Here is a 16,135-nt window from a genome sequence, read left to right on the forward strand (position 1 = left end):
ACCGAAACTTGTTCACGATGATTTGTTGTTGTTTTTATTAAAATCATTAAAAAATCAAAATGATGCCAAAGCGATATTGAATGGAAACTTGCTGAAATTCACAAGAGGCAAAATTATGTTGAATAAGATTGATTTCTTCTAGATGAAAGCAATATCGTATGCTTGAAGGTGAAATAATGTATTTTCTCAATCCCCTTATGACATGGACTCTTCAAACTCTGACTTGTTTGCAATTGAAGCAAAAAGTCCTGCCTGAACCCAGGCACTAGGGAAGTGTCAGACCCATTTATTAAAACAATGCTTTCGTCAATCTGGGTCATGCTCGTCAATTGCTCGTCACAGAGTCAGAGCTTGTCACAAGAAATTAGGAAACGATCCAATTAAAAACCCCAATGCACCAAGAGTCCAGAGTGTAGAGTGGAGATAGGAAATGAGTGTGGTCAGTCCGAAAAGACAGTCTGCCCCATGTTAAGAAGTGAAGTGGAACGTATTTGTCTGTGGCTTTTAATTATGGTTTAAGGACAACTCGACCCAGCGATCAATTTGTCACAACAGACAACAATTCGACCTTGCGGAAAGCTCGACCAAGCAGACAACTTAAAATATGGACTGTGTAAGGGCTACCCGCCAAATCGGCCTGGTCTTGCTCAAAGCAGATCCGAGCCGCTTGTTGATATAAAGTATCCACGGTGTTTAGAATGTTGTTAAGTAACTTTCAACTATGCTCTCAAGACTGTTAAAGACGGTTTTGATATCATCAGTAAATCAAAAAGTTCAATATCCGTTTTGCAAGAAAGTCAGTTGTCGATCAAAAAACAATAAAGTGACACTTAAAACACACTTAATGGCACAGCAGACTAAAAGTGCAGAATATCAAAATCATTACACATGTTAATTGCAACTTCAGTTGAAATTTCATGGACAAATATCAGGCGGCCACTTAGAACTTTTGAACTTCTTGATTTACTGATATCAAATGCCGTCTTTAAAAGTCTTGAGAGCATGGTTAAAAGTTACCTAACAAAATTCTAAACACCGTATAATGAAATAACAATCTTAGATCTCCTCACACAATTCAGAAATTCGAGGCCGCCCTTCAAAAGAAATGTTGCTAAGATTGGACATACCCATTAAATTTATGATAGTCCTCAGTTTCTGAAGCAACTTAGAACGAGTTACGAGTTGGATGCACTAGTTTTTTTACATTTTAATTATGCTTTCAGGACAAATCGACCCAGTGGACAACTCAACCCTTTGATGTTTGGAAAGTTTTTAGTGCTGGAGAGAGTCAAGACAAATCCAAGTTTGCTTGAGTCTTTTACACGATTTTGGATAAATTGGCTGGACTCAAGTCTTTTAGAATGGACTGGAGTCTTCACTTGTCAAAAAAAAGAAGAAGAAAAATCTTGAAATTTGCTTGGAAAACTGGCTTTTCTTTGACATTATTTGACCATGTAAGAAAGTGGCCTTTGTTCCGTGCACAATTGAGTACATCATCCTAATATGTTAAGGATAAATGATGTACAGGAAGAACAATTGGTTACGGAACAGTGTTATTGAACATCCGGGAAAAATGAACACCCTGTGTAACAAACAATCACCAGCGTGCCCAAGCCATGCTGAATTGGCGGGCCCAGGCTATCGTGAAACGGCGTCCAAGCTGTCTAAAATTGGCGGGCCCCAAGCTAGCGTGAATCAACAAACCCACGCCATCGTGAAACGGCGTGTCTAAGCTGTCTTAAATTGGCGGGCCCAGGCTATCATGAATCGGCGGACCCACGCCATCGTGAAACGGCGTGTCCAAGCTGTCTCGAATGAACACGCACAAGCTGGCTTGCCAAGGCTGCCCCATTTGACGAAAAACAAATGTCCAAAAAAGGGCAGTCACCATTGATCATTGAAAGAGATAACAACTCCCCAACTTGAACTTTCTTGCTGGTAGTTGAATCAAGGACAATTTTGCTAGAAGTGCCGGAAGTCGAGTTGACCTATTTTGAAATCAGAGGAGTGAGAGTCAACGCTTGGAGTCGGGACCCAGGAAGCCGTGCAAAGTCAAGAGGACCTGGGGAAGTGCATTGCATACATCATTGAACCAGCATAGACCTGTTTAAACAGTCTCTGGAGCTGAGTACAGGTGCAACTTCTGAGTCATTCTCCGTCAATTCGATCCTGGACCTTCAATCCGATCGATTCGACGTCATCGCCGTGGTATCCCCGTTGGACGCAAGAATCACCCTCGTCAAAAGTAGGATCTGACCATTCTCTATCCATGTATGTTTTCCTTCTTCCATGGCCAAGCAATTACCCCCTCATTCATTACCCGAGCAAGACAGCTGATTGGTAGAGTGTCATTTCATGTATATAATAGAATAAAGTAGATTGAACTGTACAGTTTGCCTTGAAGAGTAGCCTAGATTCCCCAGACGACCGAGATCGTGCTGGCATCGTAGGGAGTAGAGGTAGCAAGTGATTTTCATTCAACTGTAGCTAAAGTTCATTTCTCTTGTAGGTCTAAGAAATTTAAGCCCATGTACTAGGTGCTCTCCATCTTTGAGAGCTATCAAGGTATTTTTACCTAGTGCTTGGGTCAGGAGTTCCATGTTTCCGTTCACCACGGGAATTCAATAAGTCAGGACCTTTCACCCCTGGCTGGTGGACGGAACAGCCTTTTAATGACAATTTGATTAACCAAGTTTACATTAATTTAAACAATATAAGTCTTTTTGTTTGACTTGAGTCTTTGTAAAGACTTAAGACCTCTGCCTAAATCAAGTCTTTAGTTGGACGAAAGTCTGACGAAATCAGACAATCAAAGCAGTTGCACACGTCCGACTTTTGCTTACAAGTACTACAAGTTTTAGTGGAAATCTGAGCCAAGTTTTAACCTAACGCAATTTCTTAAAGCACAATGACTTCACGCAACAAAATTTAAAAATTGACAGGAAAACATTTTGTGGTTAAAACAGTAAAAAGACACAATTTTAACCCAACAATTTTCTTTGCAGTGTTTTAAGTTTTACTACTTGATATTTTGAAGAATTTAAGGTTGAAAAATCAATATTGATGCTTTGTTTGAAACTAATAATGGCTTTTAGGACCTAACAATTTGTTTTTCAAAGATATTTTCTCTGAATCTAAAATGGAGAGTAATATCTCTCCTATTGTAAAATGCCTATTTGATTCTTGGGTTAAGCTTATGGCTAAGGGAAATAAGATATATTACAAATAGTAATTATTTCCAAGCAAGTCAAAATCGTCCAAATGTGGCGGAATAGGATCTAACAATTTGAAGAATGGCTTTTTTAAAAGTTGGCAACCCTGGTGGATACCAGTCTTTGAGTCTTTTAGAGTACCCTTTGTAAATGTTTGCATCCATATCTTAAAAAAAGGAGAAATAGTAAGTATGATTGCCTCAAGGGTGAAAGAAAATATTGTTCTTTTATCCACCCGTGGGCCAATCACGCCCAATTTTCTCAATGTTTTCTGCCTTTGGTTATCCCTGCTTCTATCCGCTATGACGTCACCATCCCTCCCCCTCCCAACCTCTCCCCTGGGTTTGTTTACCTTTTTTGAGGTGCCCATACCTACAATTTTGAATGAAACATTCTGAGCCCAGTTTTGTAAATAAAGCGAAGGAATGAATCTTAAATCGAGAAAGGGTCGTAATATACTAAGTTGGATTTTTTTTTCTCGATCTAAGATTCACTCCTTGGCTTCATAAACTAGGCTGTGTCTGACAAGGATTCGATCTAGAGGGCTCTAATTCGATCCGTCCTGATGGATCCAAGTTGGCTCCCTCGGAAAATTGCCAAGAGCGGTTTGTGGTCCCGGATTATAATGACTTCGGGGTTGGTCAACAGATAAATTTTCATTTTTCTTAGGCCATGGTCTAGTGCCATGGCTTCGCGATCGATCTGAGGGTAGCATTTTTCAACAGTCGTTGTTTCTCTTGTTTGCAGATAGCTGATAGTCACCCTGACATAAAATAGCATATAAACCATCACAGTGTGCATCAACAAAAAAGTAGGTGGGTATTGTAAACGTTACTCACCAATCTGGCTGTGGCAGCTGGGATCGAGTTGATAGCTTGTAGTTTGAGAGGTTGCGTGAGCCACACTGAAAGCCCAACTTGAAATTGCCGATCTCCATTTTCAAGGTGGTAATCTTGTGTAAGGTTACAGAGGGTCACATGCAGGTAATGGCGCTGTCGGCCTGGAAGAATGCACGCCTTATGATGGACTTAAACGTGCAATATATCCAACCACACATTCGAACACTTTTCCCACCTTCAACTGAATATGCTCATCAAACTTTCCATTATTTTGGAGGACTACACCTAAATCTTTCATAGATGAGACCTGCTCAATATCTTTACCTCCATTATATACGAGTGGAGTATTCAAAGCCGTTGTTGACCTGAAGGTCATTGAGCAGAATTTCATTCCGTTCAGGGGCATATTACTTCTAGTAACCCAAGAATAGATTATTTCTAGGTCCTTTACAAGGCTACTGAAATCTTGGCCATTCCTACCAGAAACTAACATTGTATTGTGAGCATGAGAAGAGATACTGGCAGTAATACTAAGCTTTTGAAGCGGAGCAACGACTATTATAAAAAGGAGGGGCACTAAGATGGAGCCCTGGGGAACACCTGACTTGACATCATGTATGTCACTAAGGGATCCCTCAACCTTAACAAATTGATTCCTAAAAAAAATGAAACTTATAANTCCAATTGAGAACCTTGCCTTGGATCCCAATGTCATGAAGTTTATTTAACAAAAGGCCATGATCTACCTTGTCAAAGGCCTTGGCAAAATCAAGAAAGACAACATCAACTGACTCATGCCTTTCCAGTCCCTCAATGGCTTGCTCTAAATGCTCAATCAGTTGGGTAACCGTGCTAAAATGTGCTCAGAACCCATGCTGGCTAGGAGGAAGGACTCATGAATATCAAGAAATTCAACAAGTTTGAACTTCATGATCTACTCAAACACCTTAGCAATATTCGAAGTGAGAGAAATCGGCCTGTAATTACTGGGGAGCGACTTATCTCCCCCTTTAAAAATTGGAACAACATGAGCTAATTTTCGTGACGATGGAAACTTGCCCTGATCCAAGATGCTACGTTTCAAGTACGAGAAAACAGGAGCGAGAACCAGTGAGCATCTCATCAGAAACTGAGATGTCACACCATCAGGACCAGGAGAACTTGAAAGCCTCAAGTCACTGATGGCCTCTAAAGCATCTTGATCTGTGACTACAAGATCATCTAAACGCTCAACTTGACTGACCTTGTCAATCTCAACAGACTCATCTTCAGAGCAATGAGCTGTTGCTTCTGAACTCGTGAGGTGAACATTTCAGATTGTCGAATTCGCCTTGAGGCGAATTTTTTTTAAGCGCTCGTACCTCTGAACAAGAACTTCTCCAATCCTTGAGTGCTTCTTACCCTGAGTTAAGGCTTGGACGTTACCCAGAATGAGCATATGCTCAACACTTTCGCCATTGTATTTTCATACCGATTAATGACCAAGCTCCGAACTCCGAGGTAAAAGCTCTAAAAAACAGGCCCCCGGTGCACTTGGGTCCATTTAAAACGGGCATATTTGGGGGCAAGTGCTTGTAGCTTGGGGATTAATTGCACGAAGTCAGTGTTACAAGAAATCCTTTGTTTTTTGGAACCAGTGCCTCTCTTAAGCTCTTGATCCTTTTGGGATCTGGTTTGATACCCGCCCTTGACACCCGTCCTTGACACCCGCCCTTGACACCCGCCCTTGACACCCGCCCTTGACACCCGCCCTTGACACCCACATGCCCCAATTAGTAACATCCTTAATAGTAACCGAATGACAATGCACAGAGAATTTCACCTTCAAGTTTGCAGATGCAAAAAAATGCTGAAACTTCTGGGATATGCAGGTGTCTTGCAAAATTTGCACAATTTGCAGGATGCACCTTTTGGCCGCAGATGCAAAAAAATGCAGAAACTTCTGGGATATGCAGGTTTCTTGCAAAATTTGCACAATTTGCAGGATGCAACTTTTGGCCGCCCTAGTCATCACAGCCAACATTAATTATTATCTCTCTCTGGAATGACCTCAGAGTTGCCCATTTAAGTTGTCAAAGCAGCAACTTATACTGTAATCTAAATGCTGCAATGAAGGTTGAACTTGGCTAGACAGAAATCAAACCAGGATTTATTTCTCCCCAGCTATAGAAGGTTCAAATCATGGTGTTGAGAGGTATTATGACAGAATTAACCTATTCATTAACAATTACTTTATTTTGGTTGTAAAAATAGCCTTCACCGCCCTCCAGAACGAGCGGTGCTTTTGGTTTGACAAATTTATTTGCATTTTTTGTGCAAATTCGTTTGTTTTTTTTTTCAGCAAATTTTCTGTCGAAAAGATCATATTATATGCAAATTGCGCAAATTTTGCAAAAATAAAACTTACATATCCCAGAACTTTGCTGCAAATCAATTGCATTATCAAACTTAACAATTTTGTCAGCAATATTTGACATTTTTCTTCAATTTATTATGCTTTTTTGGCCGGCCCTAGTTATCGCAAAGTATTGAGGGCAATACCTCTGCTTAGAGCAACCCTTCTCATTGAATTTGAGAAGGCCCAACTCCCTTAGCTTGGGACACTACTCTGAGTGAGCAAATTTGCAATCTTTCCCGGCCTTTTTGCGTCTTTGTCTTTTATGGATTTTTTCTTCAACAGCTACGGAAAAAGGGTTAGATATGAACAAGGGGAAAATAGTTAATGTTAAGAAAAATAGAGAGGATGGGAGCCAGGTGGAAGGCCAACTCGCCTGAGAACCAGCTACAAGTAAACTGCACGAGCTTAGTGGAAACCAAAGGGGAAAATGCTACTTGGTGACAGAGTTAGAGACCTTAGCTGCTATTTTCGTGGCTTATCCGCTTCACTGCTTGTCCGCTTGACCCCTTCCAAGAACTAATTGGATTCTGTGTCGACCAAAATTCTCAACAACCACTGCACCACGTCATCTCCCATACAATGGTGACTTCCAAAGGCAAGATTCGAGCCCCTAGCGGAACGATGTCACCCTCTATTGGGTACATTAAATCATCCAAGTAACACAGATCCTTAACTTGAAAGCGTATATTTTCTGTGTTCTTTCCGAGCATATTATGCTTGGGAACTGAAACATATTCATAGGAAATATGAAATTTATTTGGCTTTGAGAGCAAAACTGTACATATATTCATGCTCCCATGTCAGTCTTACTTCGTCTAAATCGAGCCCCTAGCGGAACGATGTCACCCTCTATTGGGTACATTAAATCATCCAAGTAACACAGATCCTTAACTTGAAAGCGTATATTTTCTGGGTTCTTTCCGAGCATATTATGCTTGGGAACTGAAACATATTCATAGGAAATATGAAATTTATTTGGCTTGGAGAGCAAAACTGTACATATATTCATGCTCCCATGTCAGTCTTACTTCGTCTAAATCATTTTTCTAATCCTAAATATTAACCTTTAGTATGACATGTACTCTTTAGGCACCCAAGGGAGTCCTTGAGCCCGTTAAAAAAGGCGGGAAATCCGGTTTTTAGGTGCACACAGATTGTCAAAAAAACGAAAAAAACATTTTTTTCAATTTTTCGAAAAACAGAAGTCCACTCTGTATCGAAGTAAAGGTTCTAGCAGTGCTTGATTGTCTTTGGCTCAAATTAAAAAAAGAAAAGAAACAAGAAGGTCTAGCTGTTACATTCGATATAAAGCCAATTAAGCCCATCCGATCAAAAAACCCAATTAGACCTATCAAGCAAAGCACCCGGCCAACCTAGCCATTAAAAACCCCCCAAAACACCCTAGCATTAACCCATTTGCCAACCCTGCAGTCCCTTTTCTTCTCTTCTTTTTGTAGCTATCTTTGGGTACGAGCCACTGGAATATGAACAGGGATGCTTGGATTGGGCTTTGGCATCTCGATATCGAGTCATGGCATTGGGTTCTTCTTATGAGAATGGCCCCCATCAGGTCGCTAATACGACATATTTCAAATTGCAGCTCACTCAAACGAATTGGTCAAATTTCATCCTCTCTCAAAGCTCAAAACATAATAAAATCGTAAATATCGTAAAAATGTAGTCGCAGAATAAATGGGTTAACTCTCTTGTGATATTTCCAGAAAAGGGCACAATCTTTTCGTACTCTAGTTTGAGAGGGCATAAGTATTGACTCAGTCGTTTGATTAAGCTGAAATTTGACAATGTACTTGTAATTGGCTACCTGGAACAATCTTATGAAGAACGTAATATGTTCACTTGACTTGGGATGTCCATTCTAGAAACTAGCACCCAAAGCTAGCTCGTCTTTACCTACTCTCTTAGCTTTGATGGAAGTACTTTTGTAAACATAAACAAGAGAGGGTGGGGTGGGCCCATAGAAAACCATAACATATATGAAGTTATCTATGGGTGGGCCGGATTGAACCCGCCATTGACATTGGTTCAACTGTCGGTTACTCAATAGTCAACCTTTATGGAGTGCAATTATGGAAATGAATTCGCCAAAGATAAGCAATCTGCAATCCATCTTATCTTACAGTCCAATCGAAACACCATAAACACACCTCAAGATAATCGAAGACATGGATCAAGGAGTGGAACTCGTCCAAAGACTACAAAGCTATATACCATCGCCCAAACTTCTTTATTTTGTGATGGATGATTGGCTCTTGGTTCATAGAAACTCCTTCGATCATTTTAATGAAGACGGCGAACCATTCATTAGCCAAGTGTTCCTCATCCAGATCAAGACCGGTCACTATATTCATCGATGCCAAGGCCAGAAAGTGGACCATGGAACCACAATCGATTTGCAGGTCTTGACGGCTAAGTTGACTTATGCTTTTCAAGGAACGAAACCCTGTCTTGGGTACTCCACACGAGAAGACGATGGTGTTGATGATGGTGATCCCTTAAGTTCTACGACAACACTTGATTTTCCTTTCCGAAGAAAGACCTCTAGAAATTGTCAGTTTTATTTCGAGGTTCCAACTATCAAGTCCGAAAACAACGAAGCTGGGAATGAACGGTGTTCCCCTTGTCAAGCGGTTTGCCAAGAAGTTCATTCCAGTTCCAAAAAAACCACTTATGGTCAACTTGATGGTTCTGATTTTGCCCTCCAAACTGATGCTCAATCTATAGTCGTCGATATATTAAGGATCAAGCCCGAAAACGAACTTTTGGATGAAAAAGACGGTCTCGTGTGTCAAATCTGTTCCGAGTCGTTTAAATGTAAAAAAACTTTTACTTGTCATCAAAGAAGAGCTCATTCTTGGGGCAGAATGAGGTGCAAACCGTGTGGAGAATGGAGTAATTATTCCCAAGACATATCTGCTCACACGTTACTTTTTCATAAGGACAAGCCCGAGGTTCATTGTCCTATTTGTGACGAAATGATCGATTTGAAAGACAATCCAGCCGCCTTTGACATTCATTTTCCCACGTGCTCCCCCAAACGTGGGCATAAAAGGCTCTCGAAAAGGCGGTTTCAATGTCAGCTTTGTGGGGAAAAATACTCCTGCAATCGCAGTTTGGATGCCCACGTCAAGAGGCATCAAGGGATCGTCAAGTTTCAATGTGAATATTGTGACTTTGGTGCCAACTTAAAAAAAAGTTTCGATCGACACAAGAGGATGCATCTTCAAAAAATGGGCTTATTGACCGAGCCAGACCATTTGCGCGAATGTAAAGTTTGCGGGAAAAAGCTCACCAACAAGGAAGCACTTTATAATCACATGCGCAATGTGCATCGGGAACAGAAGCCAGTTTTCCAATGCAACAAGTGTGGGAAGCTTTTGAAGAACTCGTCAGCGCGCACAAAACACAAGGTAGAAGTTCATGGTCATGTCCCAAAATCGAAGGGATCCAAGTGAGCGAAGTTTGGATTTCCTGGAGATCAGATATTTGCACCACTATGATTGAGTTATGAATGAGAACGATAGAACGACCCTTCTTGACAAAGACACAATGATTTTGATAAAAGAATAAAATGTTAACTTGACTTGACGAGTCGAGGGCCAAGATTATCGACAAATAATTACGAACATTGGTGAACTTGTATGATTGCCTAAATAAGTATTCTTTTGTTTCCTCCCTTCGTTTCTCCAATTAAGTCATGGTTCCACTGGTTCAATCATCATTAAAGGTCGGAAAAAGAGATAATAATTTTGATTAAAAAAATGAAGTGCGAACTTGACTTGACGAGTCGAGGGGCCAAGATTTTCGACAAATGATAACGAAGATTGATGAATCTACCCATGCTTGATTATCTCAATCAATAGTCATTTGTACTTGTATATAATATTCATGTGCTCCGTTTCTCCCATTAATTCATGAGTCCCCTGAGTCAATCATCGTTATCAGTTCTGTTCAAACCATGCAAATGGATTGTTTTCTTGCTTCCGATGTTTTTGCAGTGTTTCATTTTATGCATTTTTCACAATTTTTGCTTAAAAGAAGAGTCTTTTTGGTTTTGAGAACGGTTTCTGACATAGCTATAAAAATATGACGGAAGTTAAAGAACATGAAAGTTACAATCTTTGAATGGAAATACTATCATAAAAGCTATCTTAACAATTGAGTGGCAATCCAACAAAGATAAAGAAACCCAAGATTTCAGAAAATAAGAAAAGGATCTGCGGCCTTTGCAGTCGATAGTAGGAAAAAGGAAATTAGAATCCCTTAAGACATTAAGACCATTTATGAACAAATTTTTTACCAATCTGATAACAGAGTAATGTTCAAAAGTACGACAATTGAAACATACAACAAAAAGACCAGTAATGCTATCTCATCATTGCAACAAAAAGTGACATTATTAGAACAGAAAGGTTGTATTTGGATTAAGGCAACTCCACTCAATGTCATCATCTTAAAACAATAAGCGCCAAAAACACATATTTTTTTAAATTTGGTTGAGCTTTTTTAAAAAGTTAATTGAAAGAAAAAATCGGATTAAGCAAAGTATTTCGGGCTTTAGTCGGATTATACAAAAATATCTCGGATTTAGACTCGGATTGAGATTGGAAAAAGTGTCTCAGATTCGGATTACAAATTATCACTTCGGATCGGATTCTGAGACCCTGTCGTCTCTGACGCACTGCCCTAGTTCGAACTCAGGCTATGACAATTTATGACACAAAACCAAATGATAACGTCCCTTGTCATTGTTTTTTGCGAACTTCCTTACCGCTGCTGGGAATGCAAATCCCAGTAGTTCAAGACGAAAACTTATTCATTTTGCTTGACCTTATTTTCATATATTATTTGATTCACCAACGAATTAAAGTCGGCAGAATTGGGTAGCCCTAGACAAGGACAACTTCACCACTGGACAGCGACGTAATTCCAATTCCAATCAATCAAATGCATTTCTCTTGGCATGAGTTGACTCAATTATAGCCTCAGGAAGCAATGGTCAGTTTTGATCTCAATTAAACGTGCGTGTCAAAATTATGGGCATTTGAAAGTCGGACCAGGGAGGGCCCAAATTGAATGAGCTAGCACCATGTTGGTAAGATCTTATCAAGGTGGTGCTAAGCAAGTCATTTTTTGACCACGTCGTACTGAGTTTCAGGACCTCATTACTTTTGACGCAGACGTTCGATTGAGGTCAAAATTGCGAACGCTTTCTGAGCTATGGAAAAGTCTAACTTGTGTTAAAGGAAATGCATTCGATTCATCTGGATAAAAGTTATGTTTCCCCCACACTCAAGTCTGACTAAAATCTGCTACTGGATCAAAACCTAGATTCCCCCCCGAGGAATATTTGAGGGCAGCAAATTGAATAATAAGGGCCTTTTTTGGCTAACAAAAAGGGAAGGGGCACGGCGAATTGCTCCATAAACTTTTTGTAGCATGCCATGAAAGCGAGTTCTTTTCCGGACATTTATATGACCCGGGTCACAAATTATTAACCATATTTTGATAGGACAGCCGAAAACAGCTCAAACGCATTGTGACTCAATAAAAAGAAATCGGCCAAACTGGCCCTACATCTGGTAGCGGCTGACTGACAAAGCGCCCTCTCAAGTCTAGAACGTAAACCAAGTTTCATGCGGCGTAAGACCCTTATCAAGGCGCCCGAGACAGAAGAGAGTTGGACTTCAAACAAAAGGAATAAGTCAAAAATAGGCAAGATTACGCAGATTCTTTATCACCTCCCGTCGTATAAGTTCAAATTTTGTATAGGTTGTTCTATTTGTGCGCTTTTCGATATTTTCCTCGCCATTTATTGTGGCAGCTATCTAAGTAGAGACACTGATTGAGCCATTGTTGTCGAGCGGTTTAAGGGGCAGCATCGGCAGAATGAAGGAGGCAAGAATTTTACCCCAGATGAAATTCATTGGCGGAAGTTAAACGATGTCAGTAGAGTTTCGTTTTCCGTTTAGAGTGGTCACACATTTTGCTCTCCTGATCTTCAAAGAACAACTGGACTGTGTGTGCTGTGTTAAGGAACCGAAGAGGGTCACTAAAAGTAAGACTTTTCGCCTTTATTGCTGTCGCTTGTTTCCTATCCTCGGTGATGAAATCTAATCATTACTTTTCGATTTCGATTTCTATCTTTTCTGGACTATTCCTTGCACTTGATTTTTTTGAAATGGCTCATCCATTCAATATTTGTCTAGTTACATTTTGTAGATCCATTATGTAATTCAATCTTTCCGAATACGTTTTACTGGGGGAAGTAATACCTTTCACTACATTGTTTTGCTCACCAGGCGACAACGCACCTTGGTAATCGTTGCCTGGTGGGGCTGAGGACAGAAGGATCAGTTCTGAACCAGACGGATCATCATGCAGATTGACGGGATACTAGATTCAATACGAAATGTTTTCTCCTCGCAAGGCAATAGATATGTTTTAGGTCAACCCTCATAAATTGAAGACCCATACTTTTCAGGAACCATGTTGCATTGGATCGTAGTGCATTATCATTTATTCACTCTTAGGTTATTACTGATTAGAGACCTAATATTCAGGGTTTAAAGGTCGCCATTTGAGCCGAATATTCACCGGTCTAACCCAATGGTCTGAGCATAGCTCGGTCGCACGTTATTAAATTTCACTTCAAGCGTCCCTCCATTTGGAACATTGTTTCCATTTCATCGGTTTTTGTATGAGGAAATTTTACGGTATTATTGGTTAGCTAGTTCCTCGGCGCTTAGCCACGCTAGATTAGTCAGTCAAGAGTGGGTCATCGTTGAAGAGAGATTGGTTAGCCTGTTCTCGGTTCTTCTTATGTGTATTGACTCTCGAAATCGCCCTCTTCCGGCTCAAGAGCGCAAGACTGGAGATGATGCTCAGAACACAAGCTCCCTACTTTTGTAGGATTCTTGTTGATTTTCTTTGACTTTTCCTCCCCTCGTTTTAGTCACCCCTCATTGATTGGAGCATTCTATGTCCTATCTTGACAGAACAGCTGGTCTGAGTGTGTTGTGTTGTGTAAGTGGTCGCGTGGTTGCTTAAGGTAAGACGGTTTTGTTCTTTAGCTTTCATTCCTTCCTATCACTAGTAGTTTAGTCTTATATCTTTTTTTATGTTTATGTCGTGTTTCACTTTTTTCGTCTGTCAATATTTTTATCCGATTTCTAGGTTATTTCATGTATTTTTGATTTAAGGAGTATTTCATTATTTGATTGTTAGGTCTGTTCATTTCCTGTACTTGTAAATGTAGTTGATTTTTCTTTTTGTATTCTATTTGCTAAGTTTAGCATTTTCAAAACAAAAATCGGTTCTAGAACCTTCTTTTGTTCTTTTCCTTTCCATTGACCCCTACTTGTTCCTGTAGTTGAGTTGGTGTCTGTTGGCTGAGGCTAGCTAGCTGGTCAGCCAAGAGTAGGTCATCGTAGTCGACCGACTATTATCTCTTCTCCTCTGTTGGTAGCCCCAACCTAGCGAAATCACCTATTCTCTTCTTCTTGTCTGTCCCCAGGGAGTACGTTCCTCCTTGGTTTCCACCTAGTACGTGTGTTGTTTACCTGCTCTGCAGCTGGTTCTCATTCCCACGCGCTGGTTTCTCCCTTTGGTTCTCTTGGCTCTGTCTTCTTCTTCTTCTTCTTCTTCTTCTACTACTTTTTCATCTTTCATTTTCCGCTCGCTCATTTCTAACGGTTTTTCTCTTGAAACTGAAGGAGGCTTCCAGAATATTTCTCCATATTCTTGTTCAGGTTCCCAGTATTTCCGATTAGGATCCCTCAAATATCCTTGCTTTCAATAAACATGGAAGCTTTGTTGAAGGGACTTTCTGAAGGGGCCAGGAACTGTCTTGAGCTGGTTTTGGATGGATTTCTATGTGCTCTCCCCCAACGCGACCTGAGTCACAAGGTATGCCTCAAATTCAAATGCACATAGGCCCATCTCAGGGGCACTAGGAGAAAGAGACAGCAGTTGTCTCAACCACATTGTCAAGTCTCTCAACAGACTTACCCCACCCCTCTCCTCTCTCCTTCCCTTTTCCCCTCCCATTGTTATCCTCCTTCTCCTACAACCTCATCCTCAATTCCTTTAACCTCTCTTCTGCCCAAACTTTGTATCCCTAATCCTCTCTCTGGTCGCCATGAGTCCAACGAATCTTTTAGATCTTATGCTCAGGTGGCAGCCAGAGTTCCTTCTCCCCCTCTTTTGCCCTCTCCTCAAAGGTTCTCCCATCCTCCGGCTTAGATGAGTTTTGTCCAAAAGCAGGATTTTTTAAGGTTAGAAGGTCTAGTCAAAAATTTCATAGCACTAGTCCATTGAAGGGCAACAAGCACCTAAAAGGACTCTATCTAAATGTACATTGTCTTCTTTCCAAAAAAGACATCACAAAGATCAAGGTTCTTGAGTAGCTAGCTTTAGATAGGCAGGTCGCATTCATTTTCATGAAAGAAACCTGGCTTCAAAGAGGTGGCCATGGCTGGTTTCAATTAAGTTCGATGTGATAGAGCACGCTTTGACAATCCCATTTTTCTGCCTGGGGGCGTATGTCTATATAATAGAAATGACCGGCACATTAGTCGTGTAAAAATGTCTAATATAGAAGTAAAGGTCTTCCACATCAAGGTCTTGATTTGTCCATTGTGACAATACATAGACCCCCTCTTGTCCTGTAAGCTCGTTCTTGTCAGCTTTCAGTTTGTAGAGTGGGAGGCTAGTCCCGATGGGTACATTCCCATTTCGAAATCGATATCTCAGTCGTTCAAAAAGCTGGAGGCGTTTGCGATCTTGCGCAATTTCTCCCAGCATGTTGGTGTAGCCACTATAGAGAAAAGCATTCTCGACTTGTTTTTTTCAATGACCCTCATCAGATCCAGTGCGTCCATGTGACGCCGAGGAATATGTCAGATCAACATGTTCTTGAGATAGAGTCGACCATTACTCAAAAACCTGCGCACTTTAGAGTAAAACCGGCCAAAAAGGTCAGTGTGGCTAAGGTCAAGTTCAAAGATGAACATTGGCCGTTGATTATAGAAAGTTCGGAGAGTTTGACCTCATTTCAATGTTGAAAAAGAAATCGTCCATATATGTAGCCTGAGACAAAATGGTTCTAGTTTTTGAGGACGTCTGATCCGCTCTATCAATCTCTAAATGTGTTCCACAAGGCGGGGTGCAGTCTAAATTCCGAAGTATAGGAAGAGTTTGTTCAAAAATAATTTCAAACAAGCAAAAAGGCTCCGGAGCAAATTAAATCCAGTTGTTGTGGCTAGCCTTAAAAAAGTTGGAGTTGATCCAAGGTAGAATTAAGGCCTCCATTAAGCCAGACCAATTGAAAAAGGAAAGTAAAGTAGTTCATGAGATGAGGTCGAATCCGAAGGCATTTTACTCTCATGCAAACTCTAAGAAAAAGATGAAACACCCTGAAGGGCTGTTTGAGGTCAACGGGAAAGCCATAGACAATGAAGAGTCTATGGCCAACATACTTGAAGATCAATTCTCTAATAAGTTTTCAACTCCAGTTTTAGAGTTTTAGAACCCAGTTCAGGGTTCCAGAGTTTACGAGCAACAGCCCATTGCTCCATTGATGAGTTTGTAGAGATTGGCAAGGCTTGTCAAGTTGAGCGTTTAGATGATCTTGTAGTCACAGATCAAGATGCGTTAGTGGTCATTAG

The 16,135-nt window shown here is 40.6% G+C and overlaps 2 protein-coding genes across 6 annotated transcripts in view; both read left to right on the top strand.

The window, feature by feature from the left end:
* Positions 1-10,109, top strand: part of LOC131887709 (zinc finger protein 26-like) — a 12,143-nt gene extending 2,034 nt beyond the window's left edge. The window contains exons 2-3 of one of the 3 annotated variants that reach the window (XR_009374055.1): positions 1,224-2,271; positions 8,590-10,109. The gene's annotated coding sequence lies outside the window, so the exon portion shown is untranslated. Of the gene's footprint in view, positions 1-1,223; positions 2,903-8,589 lie in introns of those variants that run through there. The other 2 variants (XR_009374056.1, XM_059236365.1) reach the window with 2 other exon arrangements.
* Positions 1-16,135, top strand: part of LOC131887706 (zinc finger protein 546-like) — a 43,809-nt gene that overhangs the window by 24,687 nt on the left and 2,987 nt on the right. Inside the window, exon 1 of one of the 3 annotated variants that reach the window (XM_059236357.1) lies at positions 12,393-12,525. The exons of the other annotated variants lie outside the window; for them this stretch is intronic. The gene's annotated coding sequence lies outside the window, so the exon portion shown is untranslated. Of the gene's footprint in view, positions 1-12,392; positions 12,526-16,135 lie in introns of those variants that run through there. 3 annotated transcript variants of the gene reach the window in all.

This window comes from Tigriopus californicus, chromosome 10 (assembly GCF_007210705.1).
Source record: "Tigriopus californicus strain San Diego chromosome 10, Tcal_SD_v2.1, whole genome shotgun sequence".
NCBI classification, from domain to species: domain Eukaryota; kingdom Metazoa; phylum Arthropoda; class Copepoda; order Harpacticoida; family Harpacticidae; genus Tigriopus; species Tigriopus californicus.